The 27,242-nt window shown below is 38.6% G+C and overlaps 1 pseudogene across 1 annotated transcript; it reads left to right on the top strand.

Moving 5' to 3' along the window:
* The first annotated feature begins 3,014 nt into the window (after positions 1-3,014).
* Positions 3,015-3,804, top strand: LOC306661509 (AP-3 complex subunit sigma-1-like; annotated as a pseudogene). The gene has a single exon. The product of its transcript is annotated as an AP-3 complex subunit sigma-1-like (transcript).
* Positions 3,805-27,242: the final 23,438 nt, after the last annotated feature.

Below are 27,242 nucleotides of genomic sequence, written 5' to 3'. Positions count from 1 at the left end.
GGAGCTTTGAAACTCTGAGTCACACAACCTCCCAAACAGGGAGATTGATGAGGCCACTAGAAGATGAAAAGCCAATCAGTGCACCTGCTGCAGAGGAGGGTCAAGGAAAAAGGGAGACATCCCTGGTGCTTTCAAGAGAAGCCACCTCATTGAGGAGACCCTGCCTAATGGACAGCACTAAAGCTAAGACTCTCAATTTCTCTATGAGTGACCCCTGTGGGAACTCAGCTGACTCTTTAACAGACAGGAACAGATCACTTTGACCAGCTTGATCTTAAACACCTAGCAAAACAGTTAAAACCAAAACATAGCCATTCTTGGGCATTTAAAAGAAATAATAGTTAAATGTAACTTAAATGTACACTTGTGTTAGCCCACTAAATAAAGGTTAAAAGCTACAAAAGAGCGATTCTTAGGCAAATGTGCCTGATAACTGTCAAGAGAAACTGCCAGAGTCAGTTTTTTAGTCAGTTTAAGTCCTACAGACCTTCCTAAGCTACATAGGTAGGCTTAATCAATGTTTGCTAGTATGATTATCTAGCCCTAAGTAACAGAGGTATAGACATCTCTGTTAAACACAGGTTAACTATATTTTCTGGGGACATCAATGACATTAAGAGTTAAATGTTGTGTTTACATTCCTGATAACCTGGACAATGTTAAAGTTCCCAAATAAAGGCCTGTCCTCTGCAGCCTTTGCTAGGCCTTGTTATGGGAACAACTTCTCAGTTCTTCCACCCCCTGGTGAGGAATTATTGACTTCTGTCACCTTCATGATATTCATTGGCATGTTCCAGATTCTGCAACATTTATATTGTATCAATCTCATTTCAGTACTCATGTCTTTTTGTTCTTCTCTCATAGAATCACCCACCCCCAGATACCTTTATAACCTGCTCTTCCCCAACCAGACTTCTACCATGGACTCCCCAATTGACCTGATTTCTAAAAAGGGAACTCCAAACTGCTTGCCCCACACTGCCCCTTTCCAGCTTGAAGAAGCCTGATTGGTCATCACCCCCTTTCCTTACAGCAGTGAAGGAGTTCCTAAAATTAGAGGGGGAAATGAAGTCAGAATTGGGGACAGGCAGATAGTGTAGACATAGGGGATCAGTTAAATCAAGGAAATGAAGTCCATGAAAACCATCTGCCTCTGGAAGTCTGGAAGACAAACACTGCCCCTGGGAGAATGGACTTTTTACATCTCACCTGCAAAACCAGCCCTCGTCACTTAGGCAGGAAGGAGAGAGAAGGCAGGAAAGAACTGGAGAACAAAAGATTTTCTTATAAAAACAGAAACGGGGGAATGTAATGTATAAAGCTGCTCCCCCGCCCTTTGCATCACAACCTAGCTTGTCAGTATGAAAGCTGCTCCCCGGCCCTTTGCATCACAACCTAGCTTGTCAGTATGAAAGCTGCTCCCCCGCCCTTTCCGCTGCAGCCATTTTCCCCGCTTCCCAACTACTTGTCAGCACAAGTAGGATGTTGGGATAACATCCTAGCTAGCTGTTGGTTCATCAGTCAGCTTGCAAGTATCCTTCTCCATTATCGGTCCCCTGTTAGCCTTGCAGAATTCAACTGCTTAAGGGTGGCTACCCCGCCATCTGTTCTCATGCTTTCTCTCCCCCGACTCACTTTCTTTCTCTCATTTTCCACACTCTTTCTTGCACACGCCCTTTCTCTTTCCCTTTCTCATTTCCTCTCATTCTCTCTCACCCTGCAGGGAGACACTCTGCTTAATAAACTCCCTTATGTGATTTCCCGTGTCTGGCGTGGTTTTTGTGGGTTTTCTTACAGTCAGAAAAATGAGATTATACTCCATGTATGTATGATTTATAAAAATGTATAAATACATTCTACTGTCACTACAACTAATTAGAAAAAATAAATAAAACAAAACTTAAAAAGTCAAGAGGCAGATCTGGATGGGATTCTCTGGAAACTTCTCTGGGATCCCCAATAAAACTGAAGTACAAGAGAGGACCCACACTCTCCTGTGAGAGCATGCCCTTGCCCTTTCCCTATCCCTTCAATAAACTCATTTCTGTTACTCTGAGTGACATGTCAGAAATCTTTCTGACTTGATGACAAGAATCTGGGTTTGAAGAGGGGCTCTTTGCAGTACCTCAGTTTCTTGGAGGACCCCAGTTCTGTTACAGTTCAATCCTCAATGCATCTAATGAGCTAATGCATGTAATGGGATACTGTGTGGTCCTCTAAAAGTTCTGAGTACTAATACACTCATACTAATATAGAAATTGTTCCTTACTAATAGCAATTTTGTAGGTAGAATAAGACATTAACAGTATGTAGGGTTCCAGGTGCAGCGCAATGGTGAGGTGGGATACTATGACCATCCCATCTTCATCTCTACCACACTCTAGGAACAGCCACTAAGCTTTTGGATAAAATATAATTCTCCCTCCCTTTAGCACCTCCCCCCACCACAAAGAAAATTCACAGTCATACTCAGAAGAAAAAGAGAGAAATAAGTAGTCAGGTAGCAAAGAAAGAAGAAGTTTAAAGACTGGGCCTCCATTTTCATACTGATGATGGCAGGCTGAGGGGAAGCAGCTCTGGACACAGATCAGGACAGCTGGGCTGCAATTGTCTTGGCTGTGCAGGGGTTTAAACTAGAACAGAGAGACACATTTCTCAAAGAGCTAAGTGCTCGGAGGAGGAGGAACTTAAACTCTTCCCTAACTAGAAAAAGGAAATAAAGAATCTTACTTCTGTTAGAGTGTTAGATGAAAAAAAAAAAAAAAAAAAAAAAAAAAACCACTTCCCTAGAGAAACTAAAATCCCAAATGTGAGCCACCCGTAAATATTCAGTCTGAATATGTCCCCTTCCCATGATAGAATAGTTCTTGGTTCAAGAAATTCAAGAGTGGTTCGGGAGCGTGTGCAGGCGCGGGAGGGGACGGGTGAAGGATCCCTGGCGAGATGGGGAGGCAAGGCTCGCCTCCCTGCCCCCGCCCTGGCCCCCAGCGCCCACCCCGTGGGCCCACCCAGCCATGATCAAGGCGATCCTCATCTTCAACAACGAGGGGAAGCATGGTTCTCCAAGATCTACCAACCCTACGGTGAAGATACACAACAGCAAGTCCTCAGAGAGACTTTCCTTTTGGTATCTAAGAGAGATGAAAGTGTTTGTAATTTCCTAGAAGGAGAATTATTAATTGGAGGATCTGACAGCAAACTGATTTATAGACATTATGCAACCCTATATTTTGACTTCTGTGTGGATTCTTCAGAAAGTGAACTTGGCATTTTTAGATCTAATTCAAGTATTCGTGGAAACCTTAGACAAATGTTTTGAAAATGTCTGTGAACTGGATTTAATTTTCCATGTAGACAAGGTTCACAACATTCTTGCAGAAATGGTGATGGGGCAAATGGTATTGGAGACCAACATGAATGAGATTGTTACACAAATTGATGCACAAAATGAACTGGAGAAATCTGAGGCTGGCTTAGCAGGAGCTCCAGCCCGGGCTGTATCAGCTGTAAAGAATATGAATCTTCCTGAGATCCCAAGAAATATTAACATTGGTGACATCAGTATAAAAGTGCCAAACCTGCCCTCTTTTAAATAAAATATTAAAAAGGCCACTCCCAGGTAAAATCCAGGGGGAAAAGTCATCTAAATTTACCATGCAGTTGTTTACCAAAAATAGAGGAGGAGAGTCTTAACTTTTGCTCTTATATTTAAGTCAAGGTACTGTATAGAAATTGTGTAAAATCAGTATGGAAGTTCAATGTTGCTTTTCTTGCTCAGTGGTTTTAATGAAATTAAGTAGTTCCAGTGTGAGTCTTTCCCCCTTTTTAAAATTGCATTCCTATGCCCACCTAAGGCATACCGCTATGTATTGGCAATTACAGTATTTTGAAAAGTAAGATATTTCTTTAATTACGTACAACCTAAAATGTTGGTGTTTTGTATGTATCATCAGTGCAGCATTCCTTAATTCTTTCTGCTGTTTGTCACAATTGTATTTAAAGAACCAAATGTGTATTGCATGAAAACATTATGACCTTTTTCTCTTAGTTTAAATTCCAAGGTAACTGGACTTCTAAAGCACCTGTTTGCCTGATACCTACTTTAGCAATAATTTTTTTATGACCCTCTGATTCAACAAAGTAAAGAAAAGTGTATTTTATCACTGTTTAAAAAAAAAGACATTCAATCTTCAATTGGCCCTATACTGGTATATATTTTTGGAGATTATAAAAGAAACTAATACAAAACCACTCTCAAGGAAAACTGCTATTGCACAGGTGTCACTGGACTATCCAGGAAATAAATAATCTGCAAAGATGATGAGGTCACAGAAAAATAACTACAAATTATTCAGGTAATGATTCAATGGGGGTGATTCAGCAGACACACCAAGAACTTTAGCACCCACAAGAACTTAAAATAAGAAAGCAAACGGTGTGAGACTCTAGGATAGTAATGGTTAAAATCAGTGAAGAGATGAAATAAAGTGTAGAAACATGAAAAGATAAAACTCTATGGGGGAGAAACCTAAGAAAATGTTTTCAAAAAGAATGAAATATGAGTTTCAGAAATTAAAAATCTGGTTGTGAAATTAAAAATTTAAAGTAGGCTTCAGTTTAAATATAGTTTATCTCTATACCTCCTTGAAACTTACATAGTGATAATAAAAGAAATAAGATTGTATAAACCCAAAAGGTAATGAGACCAGAAGAGAAGCTAACATTGGATGAGAAATAATAGCACAATTTTGCAAAATGAAAACAATTTTACAAATCAAGGAAAGCTAAGACCTAAGTTCCTGCAAAGGAAAAAGCCAAATTGAACCAAAACAATCACAATGAATAAATAAATAAATTAATTAATTAATTAATTAATTAATTTATATAATCCCAGAAGAACTTAAAAAATCAAAGTTCCTGATACCATGAAGATGAAAGAGAGCAAGAACAGAATTCCTTGTCTACCTGAAGAGCAATTAGACCTCCCCAAATTCCTAATTAACTTCACATGACCAAGTGCCCCTCTCTCTCTTTTAAGCAAAAGAATTTACTACCTGTAAAACTGACTAGAGCAATTCTATACTCTTCCACACAAAACAGAGCAAAAGAAAAAGTATGCAAGAGATGAAAGGTGAAATGTTGTTAAAATATAGATAGAGAGATGTAGGTAGATAAAAATAAGTGTAGGGTAACACTAAGCAATGCCTGGGAAAGCTTGCAGTGAGATAAGAAGGACTCTAAGGAAGGTGATAATGAAGGACTTGGAGAGGGTAGCTGGCCACTTCCCCTATTGCCAATCTTTAGGTAAGGATCAAAACAGAGTGATTGTGGTTGTAAAATAAAAGAATCGTACTCATAAAATATCTGAAGATCTCCGCCTGCTCAGTGGGCACCCGTCCTATATAGTCCCCCATTCATCAGCATGGTGTAGCCCTCCACTCTATCTCTGCCTGCCACCACTAAGGAATGAATAAGTAATAAAGTATACAAAATCTCTCCATTGAGTCCTCCAAGTTTTCTTGGGGATCAATAAACAGTGTGCTGGGACATTTGCAGCCCTGGAGCTGAACAATAAGGCATCTCAGACCCTTACTTTCACTTGACTCTCAGAAGAATTAGAAAATTGGACAAATCCTGTCTGGAGAGGGAATTGGCAAACCCAAGTGAAGAGACCTATAAACCTTGACATTGGAAATTGATCACTAATTTGGATGATGCCCTACCTAAATATTCCGGCAAAACTCACCACTCAACAAATTTTACCCATGAGAGATACTCAATAGTAATCAATATTAATTTCCTCATATACTCAAATTTTAATATACAGTGAAGAATAATCAGAATCAAATGGACATTTGAGATCAGCAGAATAGAAATTAAAAACTTTTTGAATGAGTTCAACATCAGACATAGGACAAGAAAATTCAATGGCAAGTCAATAGAAAAGGTAGAAATCAAATCACAGAGAAATAAAAATAATGCAAAACACAAAACAGAGCATAAGAAGCCTGTGAGATAGGGTCAAAAGGCCTAACATAAATGCAACTGAAGTTCTGGAAGGAAAAGTGAGTGAGAGGTGGAGGGGAGTGAAGGGAGGGAAAGGGGTATAGGGGTAGGAAATATAGAGTGAAACAGACATTATGACAACAGACATTATGACCTCAAGTACATATATGACTGCATGACTGATGTGATCCTACAATTTGCATAATCAGAAAAATGAGAAATGACACTCCATTTGTGTATGATATATCAAAATATATAAATGCATTCTACTGTCATATACAACAAATTAGAATCAATAAAAAATTAATTTTTTTTTAAAAAGTGAGTGAGAATCAAGCAGAAGAAATATTGGAAGAAATAATACCTGAAAGTTTTCCAACTATGGTGAAAGACATCAATCCACATATCCAAAATTGTTTTGCAAATTCAAAGAAAAATAAATAAATATGAAACTACAGCTAGGCACTTCATAGCCCAACTAAATATCAATGTTAGAAAGAAAATCATTAAAGTTCAAACAAAAAGGAGAAATTGCCTTCAGAGATCCCAAAATGAGAACTTACCAACAGACACCATGAAAGCCAGAAAACAAAGGGGTTGCCTCTATACATCTCTGAAAGAAAATAATTCTATTCCAGAGAAAATATCCTTCAAACCTTAGGGACAAAGGGAGAGGAATTGTGGTCTGCAGACTCATACTAGAAGAGATGATGTTAGCAAAATAAAGGAAAATTATTACTGGTAACACAGATGGATGTTACCAGAGTCCTAGTTCTGGGAGCCTAACTCTAAATATCCCAAAAGAACAGATTTGGCCACTCATTACAGTTAACCAGAGGAGACAAGTAAGTGGAGGTAAACACAGGGTTTCAGAGGTCTTAGTACATAGATGGCCGATTCCATTTCTTGGTGCCTGATATCAAGCAGAACATCATGGCAGAAGAATGAGGTGGAGGAAAGTAGCTGGGACATGGCGCCAGGAAGGAGAGAGAGAGAGAGAGAGAGAGAGAGAGAGTTAGTTCTCCTCAGCACAGACAAAATACATACCCAAAAGGCACATCCCCAGGGATGCACCTCCTCTAGTCACCTGTATACAGTTGCCCATAGTTAATCCCTATCAGGATATTAATGTACTGGTTAGGTTAAGGCTTTCAAAAATCAATAATTTCACCCCTAAACTTTCTTGCCCTGTCTCACACAAGCTTTTGGGGGACACTCACATCTAAACAGTATTTGTAGTATTGAACCAACTGACCAAGCTGAACGCATCCAGCAATGCAGAAGGCATCCCTACTGCAGTACTCAGGGAAGCAGGCAGGCTTGGTGAGACTGTGGCTTGCCCATTATCACCTCGGTCTGGTTCTGCGAGGTTTTTGGGGACAGGGGAATCGTCCTTACTTGAGGAAGTTATGTGGTCCCCATTATGAGATCCACTCCACTGTTCCTGGAGTTTGAGATTAGCTGAGAAGGAGAAAGTGACTCAGAGAATGGAACAGAGTCACAAAATGAAGTCACTTGGTACCACCATCGAGTCCTCCTTCAGATGCATGCAAATGCAGAAAGAGTGAAAGCAATGGAGTGAAGTATAGCTGGGTCCCTTTAAAAATGTATTGACTGCTCCAAGCAACAATAGCAACGTTTTATAAAAATAACAGCATGTATTAAGGGATATAAGCTCCAATAATAGCAAAAAAAAAAAAAAGGAAAGAGGTAAGTGGAGATACGTGAAGGACTAATCCCAAGAAAAAGAGAAGACAAAATGGACTAATAAAGATACTGATCAATACCAACTACACAGTGACCAGGGCGTCATGGAGCAAAGATCAGAAAGGATGTATAAACAAACAGCAAGATAAACATGATCCCAATTATATCAGTAACTCCATTAAAGGAAAATAAGCACTCCAATGGAAAGACTGTCAATCTGGAGAAAATAAGAACCACTTTTGTGCTGATTACAAGAACTCATTTTAAACATAAAGGGCAAGGTCAAAGCAAAAGGATGGATAATATGTATCATTCAATAGGAAAATACTAAGAAAGCATGGATAACTTATTACCATCAGAGACAGGCAGCTTCAAAGAAAGTTATTGTGGGAGAAAAAGTGAGACATAGAATAATAAAAGAGTCAATTCAACAGGAAGACATAATTATCCTAAAGTTAAAAGTCCTTAATAACATAGCTTTAAAATGTATAAATTTTAACTAGATAGAATCTTAGGGAAATGTACACAGACCACATAACAGTTGGAAATCTTAACATAGATCTCTCAGTCAATCATAGGGCAGCCAGAATAATGAGGTTAAAGAAAATTTGAACAATATGATTAAGCAAACTGATCGAACTGTGTGCATCCAACAATGCGGAATATACATCTGCTACAAATACACAAGGAACATGTGCACAAACAGGTTGTACTGGGAGCTGTAAGTCAAATCCCAAAACATTCCAAGGAGAGAAATGATTTAATGAGTAAACTCCAATAACGTGGACTGAAATAGAATTCAATAACAGAAAGACAACTAGAAAACCACTAGATGACTGAAAATTTGACAACATACCTCTAAATAGTACATGTGTCTAAGTGGAAATCAAAATGGAATTTAAAATATATTTTAGCTGAATATTAAATAATTCAAATACCAAAAATCTAAATTTTAAGATGAAGCTAAAGTGGGACTGAGAGGGGAAATACTTAGGTGCACATATCAGGAAAAGAACATTGGAAAGTCAATCATAAAAGCTTCCAGCTCAAATAAACTTGAAAAAAACAAAGGCCCCACCAAATTAAGTTCAAATAATACAAAAGAAAATAAGAAAAATAAAAGCAGAAAAACTGAAAGAGAAAACTGACATACAATAGAGAAATTCAACACAGCCTAAAGTTAATTCTGAAAATATTAGTAAAAGAGATGAAAGTATAGCAAGACAAATAAACAAACCAAAGAGTAAGAACTAAATTACAAATGTCAGGAATAAAGAGACAATATTACAGAATTTTTTTGACATTTAAATGATGCAAGAATATTTTGAACAACTTTATGCCAATAATTTTTTATTTGTTCTTTTTAGTTATACATGACAGTAGAATCTATTTTGATATATTTTTATAAGTATGGAGTGCATCTTATTCTAATTAGATTCCCAACTTGTGGATGTACATGATGTTGAGATTAGTTGTGCTGGATTCATGTATGTACATAAGAAAGTTAGATTAGATTCATTCCATTGTCTTTCCTAGTCCTCTCCCCCTCCATTCCCTTCATTCCCCTTTGTCTGATCCAGTGAACTTCTATCCTTCCCCACTTCCCTTGTTGTGGTTTAATATTCACATATCAGAGAAAACATATAACCTTTGGTTTTTGGGGACTGGCATATTTCACTTAGCATGATAGTCTCCAGATCCATTCATTTACTGGTGAATGTCATACAGTCATTCTTCTTTTTGGCTAAGTAGTATTCCACAGTGTATATATATACCACAAATTTTTTATCCATTCATCTGTTGATGTGCATCCAGTTTGGTTTCATATCATAGTTATTGTAAACTGTGCTGTTATAAACATTGGTGTGGCTGCATCACTGTACTGTGCTAATTTTAAGTCCTTTGGGTATATACTGAGAACTGGGATAACTGGGTCAAATGGTGGTTCCATTCCTAGTTTTTTGAGAAATCTCCATACTGCTTTCCAGAGTGGTTACACTAATTTGCAGTCCCACCAACAATGTATGAATGCATCTTTCCCCATATCTTCACCACCATTTGTTATTACTTGAATTCTTTTGTTTGTTTTCTTTTTTAAATTTTTTTAAATTTTTTAATTTTAATTTATTTTTATTGTAAACAAATGGGATACCTGTTTCTGTTTGTACATGGAGTAGCAGCATACCATTTGCATAATCATACATTTACATAGGGTAATGATGTTTGATTCATTCTGTTATTTTTTCCTTCCCCCCACCACTCCACCCCTCTTTTCCCTCTATACAGTCCCTCCTTCCTCCATTCTTACCCCCCTCCCACCCCCCATTATGTGTCATCATCCACTTATCAGCGAGATTGTTCGTCCTTTGGTTTTTTTGAGATTGGTTTATCTCACTTAGCATGATATTCTCCAATTTCATCCATTTACCTGCAAATGCCATAATTTTATTATTCTTTATAGCTGAGTTATATTCCACTGTATATACCACAGTTTCTTTATCCATTCATCGATTGAAGGACAGCTAGGTTGGTTCCACAGTCTGGCTATTGTGAATTGAGCAGCTATGAACACTGATGTGGCTGTATCTCTGTAGTATGCTGATTTTAAGTCCTTTGGGTATAGGCCAAGGAGTGGGATAGCTGGGTCAAATGGTGGATCCGTTCCAAGTTTTCTAAGGAATCTCCACACTGCTTTCCAGAGTGGCTGCACTAATTTGCAGCCCCACCAGCAATGTATGAGTGTGCCATTTTCCCCACATCCTCGCCAACACCTATTGTTCCTTGTATTCTTGATAATTGCCATTCTAATTGAGATGAGATGGAATCTTAGTGTAGTTTTGATTTGCATTTCTCTTTTTACTAAAAATGTTGAACTTTTTTTATATGTTTGTTGATTGCTTGCAGATCTTCTTCTGTGAAGTGTCTGTTCATTTCCTGAGCCCATTTGTTGATTGGGTTATTTGTATTCTTGGTGTAGAGTTTTTTGAGTTCTTTATAGATTCTGGAAATTTGTGCTCTATCTGAAGTATGATTGGCAAAGATTTCCTCCCACTCTGAAGGCCCTCTCTTCACATTGATGATAGTTTTCTTTGCTGAGAGAAAACTATTTAGTTTGAATCTATCCCAGTTATTGATTATTGCTTTTATTTCTTGTGCTATGGGAGTCCTGTTAAGGAAGTCTGATCCTAAGCCAACAAGTTGATGATTTGGACCTACTATTTCTTCTATAAGATGAAGGGTCTCTGGTCTGATTCTGAGGTCCTTGATCCTTTTTAAGTTGAGTTTTGTGCAGAGTGAGAGATAGGTTTTAGTTTCATTCTGTTGCATATGGATTTCCAGTTTTCCCAGCACCATTTGTTGAAGAGGCTATCTTTTCTCCATTGCATATTTTTGGCACCTTTGTCTAGTATGAGAAAATTGTATTTATTTGGGTTTGTGTCCATGTCCTCTATTCTGTACCATTGATCTACCTGTCCATTTTGGTGCCAGTACCATGCCGTTTTTGTTACTATTGCTTTGTAGTATAGTTGAAGTTCTGGTATTGCGATACCCCCTGTTTCATTCTTCCTGCTAAGGATTGCTTTAGCTATTCTGGGTTTCTTATTCTTCCAGATGAATTTCATGATTGCTTGCTTTATTTCTGTAAGGTACATCATTGGGATTTTAATTGGAATTGCATTGAATCTGTATAGCACTTTTGGTAGTATGGCCATTTTGACAATATTAATTCTGCCTATCCAAGAACATGGGAGATCTTTCCATCTTCTAAGGTCTTCCTCAATTTCTTTCTTCAATGTTTTGAAGTTTTCATTGTAGAGATCTTTTACCTCTTTGGTTAGATTGATTCCCAAGTTTGTTTTTTTTTTTTTTTTTTTTTTTTTTTTTTTTTTTTTGAGGCTATTGCAAATGGAGTTGTTTTCCTCATTTCCCTTTCAGCTGTTTCATCGCTTCCGTATAAAAATGCTGTAGATTTATGCGTGTTGATTTTATAGCCTGCTATTTTGCTGAATTCATTGATAAGGTCTAGAAATTTTCTGGATCCTCTAAATATAGAATCATGTCATCTGCAAATAGTGACAGCTTAAGTTCCTCTTTTCCTATTCATATCCCTTTAATTTCTTTAGTCTGCCTAATTGCTGTGGCTAGAGTTTCGAGGACAATGTTGAATAGAAATGGCGAAAGAGGACATTCCTGTCTTGTTCCCATTTTTAAAGGGAATGGTTTCAGTTTTTCTCCATTAAGAATGATGTTGGCCATGGGCTCAGCATAAATAGCCTTTACAATGTTTAGGTATGTTCCTACTATCCCTATTTTTTCTAGTGTTTTGAGCATGAAGGGGTGTTGTATTTTGTCGAACGCTTTTTCTGCGTCAATGGAAATAACCATATGATTCTTATCCTTAAGTCTATTGACATGATGGATTATGTTTATTGATTTAAACCATCCTTGCATTCCAGGATAAACCCCACTTGATCGTGGTGCATGATTTTCTTAATATGTTTTTGGATACGGTTTGCCAATATTTTGTTAAGGATCTTAGCATCTATATTCATCAAGGATATTGGTCTAAAATTTTCTTTCCTTGATGTGTCTTTTCCTGGTTTGGGTGTGAGGGTGATATTAGCTTCATAGAATGAGTTTGGTAGGGTACCCTCCTTTTCTATTTCCTGGAATACTTTGAGAAGTATTGGAATGAGTTCTTCTTTGAAGGTCTTGTAGAACTCAGCTGAGAATCTGTCTGGTCCTGGGCTTTTCTTGGATGGTAGGTTTTTAATGGCTTCTTCTATTTAATTGCTTGATATTGATCTGTTTAAATTGTGTATGTCCTCCTGGTTCAGTTTGGGAGGAGCATATGTCTCTAGAAATTTGTCAATGTCTTTGGTAGTTTCTATTTTGTTGGAATACAGATTTTCAAAGTAGCTTCTCATTATGTACAGTATCTCAGTGGTGTCTGTCGTGATATTTCCTTTTTCATCACGAATTTTAGTAATTTGAGTTTTCTCTCTCCTTCTCTTTGTTAGTGTGGCTAAGGGTTTGTCTATTTTGTTTACTTTTTCAAAGAACCAACTTTTTGTTTTATCAATTTTTTGAATTGTTTCTTTTGTTTCAATTTCATTGATTTCAGCTCTGATTTTAATTATTTCCTGTCTTCTACTACTTTTTCTGTTATTCTGTTCTTCTTTTCCTAGGGCTTTGAGATGTAATGTTAGGTCATTTAGTTGTTGACTTTTCATTCTTTACTGGAATGCGCTCCATGCAATGAATTTTCCCCCTAGTACTGCTTTCATAGTATCCCAGAGATTTGATATGTTGTATCATCATTCTCATTGACCTCTAAGAATTTTTTTTATCTCCTCCATGATGTTTTCTGTTATCAATGTTTCATTCAATAGCACATTTCACATTATTTAGTCTCCAAGTGTTGGAGTATTTCTGTTTTTCATTTTGTCATTGATTTCTACTCTCAGTCCATTATGATCTGATAGAATACAAGGCAGTATCTCTAGTTTTTTGCATTTCCTAAGGGTTGCTTTGTGGCATAATACATTGTCAATTTTCAAGAAGGTTCCATGTGCTGCTGAGAAGAAAGTGAATCCACTCGTTGATGGATGGAATATGGTATATATGTCTATTAAGTCTAGGTTATTGATTGTGTTATTGAGTTCTATGGTTTCTTTGGTTGGTTTTTGTTTGGAAGATCTATCTAGTGGTGACAGCGGTGCATTAAATTCACCCAGAATTATTGTATTGTGGTCTATGTGATTCCTGAAATTGAGAAGGATTTGTTTGATGTACAGGGATGCACCATTGTTTGTGGCATAAATATTTACTATTGTTTTGTCTTCCTGATTCATGGTTCCCTTAAGCAGTATGAATGTCCTTCTTTATCCCTTCTCACTAACTTTGGCTTGAAGTCCACTTCATTTGATATAAGGATGGAAACGCCCGCTTTTTTACAGGGTCCATGTGCGTGGTAGGTTTTTTCCCATCCTTTCACCTTTAGTCTGTGGATGTCTTTTTCTATGAGATGAGTCTCTTGCAGGCAGCATATTGTTGGATCTTTCTTTTTAATCCATTCTGCCAGTCTATGTCTTTTGATAGAGGAGTTTAGGCCATTAATGTTCAGGGTTATTATTGAGATATGATTTGTATTCCCAGTCATTTGGCTTATTTTTGGTTTTTAAGTTGGCTTGGTTTCTCCTTTGAGTGCTTTTTCTCTAAGGTAGTTCCTCCCTTTGCTGATCTACATTGTTGTTTTTCATTTATTTCTCATGGAATATTTTGTTGAGAACATTCTGTAGTGTAGGCTTTCTATCTGTAAATTCTTTTAACTTTTGTTTATCATGGAAAGATTTTATTTAATCTTCAAATCTGAAGGGTAGTTTTGCTGGGTTTAGGACTCTTGGTTAGCAACCATGTTCTTTCAGAGCTTGAAATATGTTGTTCCAGGCCTTTCTTGCTTTTAGAGTCTGGGTTGAGAAGTCGGCTGCTATCCGTATTGGTCTCCCCCTATATGTTATCTGATGCTTTTCTCTCGCAGCCTTCAAAATCCTATCTTTATTTTGAATGTTAGGCATTTTCATTATAATGTGCCTTGGTGTGGATCTGTTGTGATTCTGTGCATTTGGTGTTCTGTAAGTCTCTTGTATTTGATTTTCCATTTCATTCTTCAGGTTTGGGAAAATTTCTGATATTATTTCATTGAATAGGTTGTTCATTCCTTTGGTTTATATCTCTGTGCCTTCCTCAATCCCAATAATTCTTAAATTTGGTCTTTTAATGATGTCCCATAGTTCTCAGAGATTCTGTTCATGATTTCTTACCATATTCTCTGTTTGGGCAACTTTATTTTCAGGATTAAATATTTTGTCTTCATTGTCTGAGGTTCTGTCTTCCAAGTGGTCTAGTCTGTTGGTGATGCTTTCCATTGAGTTTTTTATTTGGTTTATTGTTTCCTTCATTTCAAGGATTTCCATTTGTTTTTTTGTTTTGTTTTGTTTTGTTTGAGAATCTCTATCTCTTGTTGAAATGATCTGTTGCTTCCTGCACTTGCTCTTTCAGCTTATTGGTATTATCATTCATTGCCTGCATTTGCTCTCTTATCTCATCCTTTGCTTTGCAAATCATCTTAATTATGTATAATCTGAAGTCCTTTTCTGACATTTCTTCTAACATACTGTCATTGGATTGTATTACTATAGAATCTAGATTTGTTTGGATCATTTTCTTCCCTTGTTTTTTCATGTTGTTCATGTATCTTCCCCTCTAGCAGTGCAGATCTGGGGGTATTGCAGATTTCCCCCTATAGGCTTATAGTGGCCCTATAGGTTTCCAAAACCCTTTCTTTAAGGGGAGATCAATATTAGCAGTGCCAATTCAGATACTATGCAATCCTAGACCAAATAGCCCCTATGAGGACAAAAACAAAATTGTCATAATAAAAAGAATGAGTTCAAATATTATCTTCAGAAAAACAAACAGATTTGTAATAAGGTCTGCAGTTTCTAATGGAGGACAAAGAGGATGCAGAGGGATGTAGAATGTGGCTGTTAATGGGATAAGAAAAGAATATACAGAAGTTCTAGATAATAGAAAGGGTGAGAGTGTAATCAAAAGAAATTGGATGTTAGCATGCAAAAAAGGGAGAAAGATACTCTGAGGGAACAGGTAAACAAAAGAAAAAGAGAGCAAGAAAAGTAAAGAAATAAAAACAAAAATTTTCAATAAGGAGAAAAAAGAAAATCTACTGTATAACAGTCATATAGTAATGAAACCTCCCAGTGTTCAGTAGCCTGATGCATGAGAGGTACCTGACAATGAGCTTCAAGCCTCCAGCAGGCGCCTCAGGATGGGATTTGCGCCACCTAAAGATTGGAGCTAAGGCTTCCAGGATTATCCAAGATGGCCACTCTGGCTTCGAAATGTGTCGGCAAATGGGGAGCTGCAGCTCAGGGTGTGGACATGGTCAGCTGGAGGTCCTGGAGGTGGGATGTGGTTGGTCCGGCAGGGGTCCTGGAGGTTGGGTGTGTTTGGTGTGGCTGTGGGATCCTGGATGCCGGGTGCAATCATTCGTTCTGGGGTCCCAGTGATAGGGCACAGTCAGTTGGTCTGGGGGCCCTGGTGAGAGGGAGTAGCCAGTCAATGCGAGGGCTCCAGGGCCAGGGAGTGAATGGTTGGGCTGAAGAATCCTGGAGACAGGGCTCAGTCAGTCCAGTCAGGGGTCCTCCGGGGCCTGGCTATTGTCTCAAAATAGCGGCAGTCATGTGTAATCAAACCTGCAGGTACGGGTTTTCAAGATGGCGGCCTAGAGGGTGGCTGCATTACGTGTTGCTCCAGAACTCAGGATTCAAGAGAGGAGATATTGAGACGCTTGGGACCAACTCAAAGTAGCCGGGTGACTCTCACCCCCTGGGGGGGCATCCCGGATGGGACGGGGGTCCCGGAACGCAGGAAACTTTGTGAAGTAGAACTGCCGGCGAGACGCCCCTCCCCCCGCTGGAGCGCCATAGAGGAGGCCGCTGGGCACAGCGCTGGGACTCGGAGCAGCCACTGGGGCTCCGGCGGCTGCCCGGGGGAGGAGTGGCGGGGAGAACTGTGTGGACTCAGGACACCGGGGCCTGCCCTGAGGAGGAGGAGAGGAGCGTGGCCACTTGGATTCGGAGAGACTGCGCCAGAGCTGCAGGCGGTTGCCAGAGGAGAAGCCGCGCGGCGAGCTGTTTGGAATCAGAACGACGCTTCTGAACACCGGGGCCTGCCCTGAGGACAAGGAGGAAGAGGAGCAGCCGCTTGGATTCGGGTGACTATACGGGAACTACAGGCGGTTGCCAGAGAAGGGGCTGCGTGGCGAGCTGTTTGGACCCTGACCACTTCTGAACCCCGGGGCCTGCCCGGAGGAGTAGGAGAAGGAGGAGAAGGAGCGCGGCGGGTCCTTTGGACTCGCAGTGACTGCATTAGCGCTCCAGGCGGCTGCTCAGAGGAGAAGGCAAGTGGTGAGTGCTTTGGTCTTAAAGTGACAGCTCCTGAACACAGGGGGGCTGCCTGGAGGAGAAGCGTGGTGGGACGCTTGGTCTTGAGGGACCACACCAGAGCTCCGGGCGGTGGCCCAGAGGACCCGTGCAGCGGGTCACGTGGATTCAGAGCCACTCAGAGGGACTGCTCCTGAACACCCGGGGGGTTATCTGGAGAAGGAGGAGGAACGGGCAGGGTCACTTCGACTCGGAGTGATTGATTGCCCCGGGCTACGGATGGTTGGTGGGAGGAGGAGGCACGAAGTGAGTTTCTTGGACTCCTAGTGACCGCACCGGCATACTGGGTGGCTGTCTGGAGGAAGAGGCCTGTGGCGGGTCTCTGGGACTCAGAGCGATTGTTCGGGGCCACAGGTGGCTGCTCAGAGGAGGGGCCACGCAGCCAGGCGATTAGGTGCAGAACAGGGTCCCAGGATCTAGGAGGCTTCTGGGTGGAAGAGCCGCACAGAGACAGGCTTAGGGCGGAGCGAAGGTTCCAGGCCTATGGGCAAATTCTCTGAGGAGGGGCAGCCTAAGGAGATTCATCTGCGAAGGGTGAGGCTCCCAGGCCCAGGAGGTAGGGCCGGGCCCCTGGAAACTTTGCAGAGGAAGGCAGCCCAGCCCAGGCAGTAGATGTAAATTGAGGGGAACCTCTAGGAGGAAACTGACCAGCGAGACCTCCCCACCGGGTGAGTCTTCCCTGCTGGGTGAGGTTTCCCACAAGGACGGTAAAACCAGAGGCTCAGGCCCAAACAGGCCTTGCCTCAGCCCACAGCCTAGGTCCCCTTTGGATGACCTTTGGTCAACAAGTGGAGGCACCTCTGCCCACTAGCAGGGAATATACCCCACCTGAAGGCCACCACTCCTAGAGAGGCAGCTTCCTTGTGGAGCACCGCATTATCAACCTCCTCCAAGACTTCAGCCTACTGAAGGCTAAGAGGGGATATATATAGAAATCTTCAGGGTCATTGTAAATCAACAGAGGAAATCTGCAATATCTCAGCGGTCCACTGATATCTGAACAACATGAGAAAACAAGGAAAGAAAATGCTGCAAACAAATCTAGATGTTACATCAATAAAACCCAATGACAGCATGGCAGAAGAAATGACAGAAAAGGAGTTCAGAATGTACATAATTAAAATGATCAGAGAAGCAAACGAGGAGATGAAAGAGCAAATGCAAGCATTGAATGATGAGATGAAAGAGCAAATGCAAGCATTGAATGATCGCACCAATCGACAGTTAAAAGAGCAAATACAGGAAGCAAAAGATCATTTCAATAAAGAGTTAGAGATATTGAAAAAAAACCAAACAGAAATCCTTGACATGAAGGAAACAATAAACCAAATTAAGAACTCCATAGAAAGCATATCCAATAGGATAGAACACCTGGAAGACAGAACCTCAGACATTGAAGACAAAATATTTAACCTTGAAAACAAAGCTGAACAAACAGAGAAGATGGTAAGAAATCATGAACAGAATCTACAAGAACTATGGGATATCATGAAAAGGCCAAATTTAAGAATTATTGGGATTGAGGAAGGCCTAGAGAAACAAGCCAAAGGAATGAACAACCTATTCAATGAAATAATATCAGAAAATTTCCCAAATCTGAAGAATGAAATGGAAAATCAAGTTCAAGAGGCTTACAGGACTCCAAATACACAAAATTACAACAGACCCACACCAAGGCACATTATAATGAAAATACCTAACATACAAAATAAAGACAGAATTTTAAAGGCTGTGAGAGAAAAGAACCAAATTACATTCAGGGGGAAACCAATACGCATATCAGCAGATTTTTCAATCCAGACCCTAAAAGCTAGAAGGTCCTGGAACAACATTTTTCAAGCCCTGAAAGAAAATGGATGCCAACCAAGAATCTTATACCCAGCAAAACTTACCTTCAAATTTGACGATGAAATAAAATCCTTCCATGATAAACAAAAGCTAAAAGAATTTACAAAAAGAAAGCCAGCATTACAGAACATTCTCAACAAAATATTCCATGAGGAAGAGATGAAAAACAAAGAAGCAAATCAGCAAAGGGAGGAATTATCCTAAAGGAATTGTCAAATAAAGGAGGAAACAAGTTGTGTCAAACAAATAAATAAACAAAATTTTAAAAATGAACCAAATGACCGGGAAACCAAATCATTTCTCTATAATAACCCTGAACGTTAATGGCCTGAATTCATCAATCAAAAGACATAGACTGGCAGACTGGATTAAAAAGAAAGATCCAACAATATGTTGCCTGCAAGAGACTCACCTCATAGAAAAAGATACCCATAGATTAAAGGTGAAAGGATGGGGAAAAACATACCATGCACATGGACTCAGCAAAAAAGCTGGAGTATCCATCCTCATTTCCGATAATGTGGACTTCAAGCCAAAGTTAGTCAGAAGGGATAAAGAAGGTCATTTCATACTGCTTAAGGGAAGCATAAATCAGCAAGATATAACAATCATAAACATCTATGCCCCAAACAGTGGCTCATCTATGTATGTCAAACAAATCCTTCTCAATTTCAGAAACCAAATAGACCACAACACAATAATACTAGGTGATTTTAACACGCCGCTCTCACCACTGGACAGATCTTCCAGACAAAAATTGAGCAAAGAAACCATAGATCTCAACAACACAATCAATAATTTAGACTTAACGGACATTTATAGAATATTCCATCCAACCAAGAGTGAATACACTTTCTTCTCAGCAGCACATGGATCCTTCTCTAAAATAGACCATATATTATGCCACAAAGCTAATGTTAGCAAATACAAGAAGATAGAGACACTAGCATGTATTCTATCAGATCATAATGGATTGAAGTTAGAAATAAATGAAAGAGTAAAACACAGAAACTATTCCAACATCTGGAGATTAAACAATATGCTATTATATGATGAATGGATAACAGAAGATATTAGGAAGGAAATTAAAAAATTCTTAGAGGTAAATGAGAACAAAGAAACATCATATCAAAACCTCTGGGACACTATGAAAGCAGTACTTAGAGGGAAATTTATTTCATGGAGCGCATTTAATAAAAGAAGTAAAACTCAACAAATAAACAACCTAACACTACAGCTCAAAGCCTTAGAAAAAGAAGAACAGAACAGCACCAAAAGTAGTAGAAGACAGGAAATAGTTAAACTCAGAGCTGAAATCAATGAAATTGAAACAAAAGAAACAATACAAAAAATTGACAAAATAAATAGTTGGTTCTTCGAAAAAATAAACAAAATTGATAAACCTTTAGCCACACTAACAAAGAGAAGACGAGAGAAAACCCAAATCACTAAAATTCGGAATGAACAAGGAAATATCACTACAGACAGGATGGAAATACAAAACATAATTAGAAGCTATTTTGAAAATCTATACTCCAACAAAATAGAAAATTTCGAAGACATCAACAGGTTTCTAGAGACATATGAATTGCCTAAACTGAATGAGGAGGACATAAACAATTTAAATAGACCAATTTCAAGTACTGAAATAGAAGAAGTCATCAAAAGCCTACCAACAAAGAAAAGTCCGGGACCAGATGGGTTCTCAGCCGAGTTCTACAAAACCTTTAAGGAAGAGCTCATTCCAATACTTCTCAAAGTATTCCATAAAATAGAAGAGGAGGGAACCCTCCCAAACTCATTCTATGAAGCCAATATCACACTGATACCTAAACCAGACAGAGACTCATCAAGGAAAGAAAATTTCAGACCAATATCCTTAATGAACATCGACGCAAAAATTCTCAACAAAATTTTAGCAAATCGCATACAAAAACATATTAAAAAGATAGTGCACCATGATCAAGTGGGTTTCATCCCAGGGATGCAAGGTTGGTTCAACATCAGGAAATCAATAAACGTAATTCACCATATTAATAGACTTAAAGTCAAGAATCACATGATTATTTCAATAGACGCAGAAAAAGCATTTGATAAAATACAGCACCCCTTCATGCTCAAAACACTAGAAAAAATAGGGATAGTGGGAACATTCCTTAATATTGTAAAGGCCATTTATGCTAAGCCCATGGCTAATATCATTCTAAATGGTGAAAAGCTGAAAGCATTCCCCCTAAAAACTGGAACAAGGCAGGGATGCCCTCTTTCACCACTTCTATTCAACATCGTTCTTGAGACTCTGGCCAGAGCAATTAGACAAACCAAAGAAATTAAAGGGATACGAATTGGGAAAGAAGAACTCAAACTATCCCTGTTCGCTGATGACATGATTATATATTTAGAGGAACCTGGAAATTCCACCAGAAAACTCTTAGAACTCATAAGTGATTTCAGTAAAGTAGCAGGTTACAAGATCAATGCCCATAAATCCAACGCATTTTTATACATAAGTGATGAATCTTCAGAAAGAGAAATTAGGAAAACTACCCCATTCACAATAGCCTCGAAAAAAATAAAATACTTGGGAATCAATCTCACAAAAGAGGTGAAAGACCTCTACAATGAGAACTATACAACACTAAAGAAAGAAATTAAAGAACACCTTAGAAGATGGAAAGATCTTCCATGTTCTTGGATAGGAAGAATTAATATTGTCAAAATGGCCATACTACCTAAAGTGCTATACAAATTCAATGCAATTCCAATTAAAATCCCAATGACGTACCTTACAGAAATAGAGCAGGCAATTATGAAATTCATCTGGAAGAATAAGAAACCCAGAATAGCTAAAGCAATCCTTAGCAGGAAGAGTGAAACAGGGGGTATTGCAATACCAGATCTTCAACTCTACTACAAAGCAATAGTAACAAAAACGGCATGGTATTGGTACCAAAATAGAAAGGTAGATCAATGGTACAGAATAGAGGACACGGACACAAACCCAAATAAATACAATTTTCTCATACTAGACAAAGGGGCCAAAAATATGCAATGGAGAAAAGATAGCCTCTTCAACAAATGGTGCTGGGAGAATTGGAAATCCATATGCAACAGAATGAAACTAAACCCATATCTCTCACCATGCACGAAACTAAACTCAAAATGGATTAAGGACCTCGGAATCAGACCAGAGACCCTGCAGATTATAGAAGAAAAAGTAGGTCCAAATCTTCATCTTGTTGGTCTAGGACCAGACTTCCTTAACAGGACTCCCATAGCACAAGAAATAAAAGCTAGAATCAACCACTGGGATAGATTCAAACTAAAAAGCTTTCTCTCAGCAAAGGAAACTATCAGCAATGCGAAGAAAGAGCCTACAGAGTGGGAGAATATCTTTGCCAATCATACTTCAGATAGAGCACTAATCTCCAGAATCTATAAAGAACTCAAAAAACTCTACTCCAAGAATTCAAACAGTCCAGTCAACAAATGGGCTAAGGAAATGAATAGACACTTCACAGAAGAAGATCTACAAGCAATCAACAAACATATGGAAAAATGTTCAACATCTCTAGTAATAAGAGAAATGCAAATCAAAACCACCCTAAGGTTCCATCTCACCCCAATTAGAATGGCGATTATCAAGAATACGAGCAACAACAGGTGTTGGCGAGGATGTGGGGAGAAAGGTACACTCATACACTGCTGGTGGGGCTGCAAATTAGTGCAGCCGCTATGGAAAGCAGTGTGGAGATTCCTTAGAAAACTTGGAATGGAACCACCATTTGACCCAGCTATCCCACTCCTTGGCCTATACCCAAAGGACTTAAAATCTGCATACTACAGAAATACAGCCACATCAATGTTCATAGCTGCTCAATTCACAATAGCCAGACTGTGGAACCAACCTAGATGCCCTTCAATTGATGAGTGGATAAAGAAACTGTGGTATATATATACTATGGAATATTACTCAGCCATAAAGAATGATAAAATTATGACATTTGCAGGCAAATGGATGAAATTGGAGAGTATCATGCTGAGTGAGATAAGCCAATCTCAAAAAGCCAAAGGACGAATGATATCGCTAATAAGTGGAGGTTGACACATAATGGGGGGGAGGGAAGGGTTAGAGTTAGGGTTAGGGAGGGGGGCAAGTATAGAGGAAGGAACTACTGTATAGAGGGTAAAGAGGGGTGGGAGGGGTGGGGGGAAGGGAAAAAAATAACAGAATGAATCAAACAACATTGCTCTATGTAAATTTATGATTACACAAATGGTATGCCTTTACGCCATGTACAAACAGAGAAACAACATGTATCCCATTTGTTTACAATAAAAAAAAAAAATAAAAAAAAAAATAAATAAAAATAAAAAATAAAAAAAAAAAAAACCTGCAGGTACTATAACAGTGAACTTTCAGGCAACAGCAAGCAGCTGGTGCTCCACTGGTGGTCGGCGATCAGTTTGCTGACTGTTGTTGGACAATCAGGAGGTGAAACTTGTGCATTGGGTGATGGATAGGTGTAAGGCAGGCGATGGACAGGCGAGAAGCAGGCAAATGGCGGATGATAGACGCCTGACAGTGAGCAATCTGCACTCAAAAAAGGCATCGATATGCTGACAGACTGTAGGTGATCACAGCAGACAAATGGGGTAAATAGCAGGGGATCAATAAGCAGCAAAAACTGCCTCGCCAAGAAACAGATATCCTCTGCTTGAAATGGGAGTTACAAGGAACACAGCCTCCCTCTAATCCGCCATCTTGGATCTCTTGAATTCTTGATAATTGCCATTTTGGTTGAAGTGAGGTGAAATGTCACATTTCTCTAATTGTTAGAGATGCTGAACACTTTTTCATGTATTTGTTGGCCATTCATATTTCTTTCTTTCTTTTCTTTTTTTTTTTTTTTTTTTTTTGAGAAGTGCCTTTTTAGTTTCTTTGCCCATTTATTGATTGGGTTATTTGGTTTTTTGGTGTTAAGGTTTCTGAGTTCTTTTATATCCTGAAAATTAACGCCTTATTTAAGGTGTTGTTGTATGCCAATAAGTTTTTGAATGGATAGAACTGACAGGCTCCCTAAAAACCACACTTACCCAGATAGTAGAAGAAATAGAAAATATAAGTAGTCCTATAACTAATTGGCTCCACTGGTGGATTCCATTAGATGTAGAGTGCACAAATATTTTAAAAATCTCCCAGAAAACTAGAAAAACACAACACTTCCTGACTCCCATTATGAATTCAGTATAACCACATCCAAAAACTCAATGAGAAATTGTAAGGAGGAAAAATTAGATCCATATCTCTCATGATTGTAGAAGCAATAATCCAAAACAAAATATTAGCAAGTTTAATTCAGGGATTATTTTTACTTATTCCAGGAATATAGTAAATAAACATTCATATAAACATCCATATAAACAGAGTTTAAAAATTGCATGTTAATCTCTCTTGTGAATATAGAAAAAATTCTAAATAGGAAGAAAGAAGGAGGAAGTGGAAGAGGAAGAGAAAAAAAAGAAATTATGTAGAAGGATTTATTCTGGGAAGGTAAAGATGATTTAACATTCATCTTCCATAATTGGTTCCATAATTCATGATAAACAGAAGAAAAGCAGAAATCATACACTAATCTCAAAAGATGCAGAAATATCATTTGGCAAAATTCAACATCATTTTGTTTTTTTAAAATAAAAACTAGTAGACTAGGAATTGAAAAATATTTGTTTTCATCTGATAAAGGGTATCTTCAAAACATACTCAATGGTGAAGTGTGATGTTGGGACCAAGATAAAATTTCTATCATTACTTCTATTCCATTGAGCTAGATCCTTCAAAGAAACTGCTAGATTAAATAAATACATTTAATAAGGTCAGTGAACGCAAGGTCAGTATATGCAAAACAGTAAACAATTAAAAACAAAATTGAAAAGACATTTAAAATAGCAGCAAAAAAATAAAATTCTGAAAGTATAATTCCATGGATTTAGAAGTCTTCCTATAATAAGGATGACCATTCCCTTCAAATTGATCTATAGATTAATATTATGTCCATCAATACCCAGAAAGAATGTGTGTGTGTGTGTGTGTGTGTGTGTGTGTGTGTGTGTATTGACAAACTAATTCTAAAGTTTATATGAAAACACAATTAAAAAACTTTTGAGTTAGAAATCTGGAGGACATTGACTAGAAGTTTCCAAAATTCTCAAGTATTGGTGTAATGATAGATGCACAGAAGGAGAAGAGTGAGTCAGGAGTAGACCCCAGACAGGGTCACTTGGGGGATTGCTTGTGCCCTGCTGCAGCTCAGGGGTGAGAAATCGTGTTTTCTTTTTTAAAAGCATGTTTGAATTCTATTCTTGGTTGACAGACACTACTTACACATGTGTGGGCGCCATGTGATGTCATGAGCTGTGTGTACATTGTGGAAGGATTAAATCAGCCCAAACAGCATAGCCCCACCTCCACATGCACATCATTTCCTTCTGGTAAGAAATCTCCTTTTTTTTTTCTTTTTTTTTAGCAATTTGGAATATGCATCACCAATGAACGCTGCTGTCAATGCATTATGCTGAGGCACTGGCTCCACATGCTAAAGGCTTCATGTGGCAGGAGTAGGAGGTGGGGGGCCCTTGGGAGGGGGCCCAGTGGACATTTGCAGCCACTGAGGTCACGGAACCCCAACCCCCTCTTCCTCCTCTCCCTTTTGCAATCTGGCCAGGAGGAAGGCAATTTTGCTCCGCCATGTCCCCCCGCCATAAATAGGTGGCCACAGACCCAAAAGCAAGGGAGCCAACTGGTGTTGGACAGAGACCTCTGGAACTGAGAACCTAAAAACCTCCACTCTCTACATACTGATTATATCAAGTACCTGTTATAGTGACTCACAGGCCACTCATTAGAGAAAGGAGCCCCTTGACTTCTGTCTCACACCAAAAATGGATCTCAAGTAGAGGTCACAAACAGAGAATGTCCAGCAGAGAACACAGGACGATATCTCCGTCTCCTTGTGGAAGGGAATATTTCTTAATCAGGACACAGAAAACATTAGACAGTTTTTCAAAAATTTTTCATTTGTTTTTTAATTAGTTATGCAGGACAGTAGAATGCACTTTGACACATCATATATAATGGAGTATAATTTCTCATTTTTCTGGCTACACATGATGTAGAATTCCATTGGTCATATAGTTATATAGGTTTGCGGGGTCATAATGTCTGATTCATTCTACCATCCTTCCCGTCCCCATACCCCTCCCCTTCCATCACCTCTACCTAATCTAAAATAACTCTATGCTTCCCTAGCCCCCTCCCAATGTGAATTAGCATCTGCATATCAGAAAAAAAAATTCAGTTTTTGGTTATTTGGGATTGGCTTATTTCTTTTAGCATGATATTCTTCAGCTCAATATATTTACCAACAAATGCCATCATTTCATTTTTCTGAGTAAAATTCCATCATATATATATTATAATATATATTATATATATTTTTTAAACTTTTTTAAAATCTGTTCATCTAGGTTGGTTCCATAGTTTAGTTGTTGTGAATTGAGTGACTATAAACATTGATTTGGCTGCATCACTATAATATGCTGATTTTAAGTCCTTTAGGTATAAACTGAGAAGTGGGATAGTGGGGTCATATGGTGGTTCCATTCCAAGTTTTCTGAGGAATCTCCACACTACTTTCCAGAGTGGTTGCACCAATTTGCATTCCCACCAGCAATGTATGAGTGTACCTTTTTCCCCACATCCTCACCAACATTTATTGTTGCTTGTGTTCTTGATAATTGCCATTCTGATTGGAGTGAGATGAAATATTAGAGTTGTTTTGATTTGCATTTCTCTAATTGCTAGAGATGTTCAACATTCTTCCATACATTTGTTGAATGATGACATTTCTTCTTCTGTGAAGTGTCTGTTCAGTTCCTTAGCCCATTTAATGACTGGGTTATTTGTTTTTATGGTGTTAAGATTTTGAGTTCTTTATATATCCTGGAGGTTAATGCTCTATCTATGAGGTGCATGTGGTAAAGATTTTCTCCCATTCTGTAGGCTTTCTCTTCATATTATTGATTGTTTCCTTTGCTGACAAGAGGATTTTTAGTTTGAATCTGTCCCATTTATTGATTCTTGATTTTACAACAAATTTCTAGAGACATACATCCTATCTAAACTGAATCAGGAGGACAAGAGGATTTAAATAGATCAATTACAAGTAATGAAATAGAAAGCACCATCAAAAACCTACTAATCAAGAAAAGCCCAGGACCAGATGGATTCTCAGTCGAGTTCTATAAGAACTTCAAAGAAGAATTAACACCAATACTCCTCAATATAGACCATGAAATACAAAAGGAGGAAACCCTACCAAACTCATTTTATGAGGTTCATATCACCCTGATGCCAAAACCAGACAAAGATACATCAAGGAAAGAAAACGTCAGACCAATATCCTTGATGAGCATAGATGCAAAAATTCTCAATGAAATTCTGGCAAATTGCATACAAAAGCATATTAAAAAGATAGTGTACCAAATCAAGTAGAGTTCATCCCAGGGATGAAAGGGTGGTTCAACATAGAAAATCAATAAGTGTAATTCATCATATCAGTAGACTTACAAACAAGAATCTATAGCATCATCTCA

The sequence above is a fragment of the Sciurus vulgaris genome, assembly GCF_902686455.1.
Source record: "Sciurus vulgaris genome assembly, chromosome: 5".
Taxonomy (NCBI): Eukaryota; Metazoa; Chordata; class Mammalia; order Rodentia; family Sciuridae; genus Sciurus; species Sciurus vulgaris.
This window is presented reverse-complemented; position numbering and strand designations above follow the sequence as displayed.